Consider the following 280-nt stretch of genomic DNA (forward strand, 5'->3'; position numbering starts at 1 on the left):
GCTCTGGCCCGCGGGGGGGGGGGGAGGAATAAAAAAAGAAGGAAAAAAGTACTGATTGAAATTCATGCACCTAATTGCAAAAGTCTAGACGAGAGCTACCTAAGTCTGAGTTCACTGTCCCAACACAGGCGTGGGTGATGCATCCCGTCCCTGGAGACAGGCTTTCAGAGAGCCGCATCCCTGCAAACGCTGCTTCTGGGACCTGCTCTGAGACTCTACCTCCTGGGAAGCAGCGGTGCAAAAACATGTTCAAGCGTAAATGGAAAATTACAAGTTATCT

The sequence above is a fragment of the Cariama cristata genome, unplaced genomic scaffold (genome assembly GCF_000690535.1).
Source record: "Cariama cristata isolate BGI_N322 unplaced genomic scaffold, ASM69053v1 scaffold25357, whole genome shotgun sequence".
NCBI classification, from domain to species: domain Eukaryota; kingdom Metazoa; phylum Chordata; class Aves; order Cariamiformes; family Cariamidae; genus Cariama; species Cariama cristata.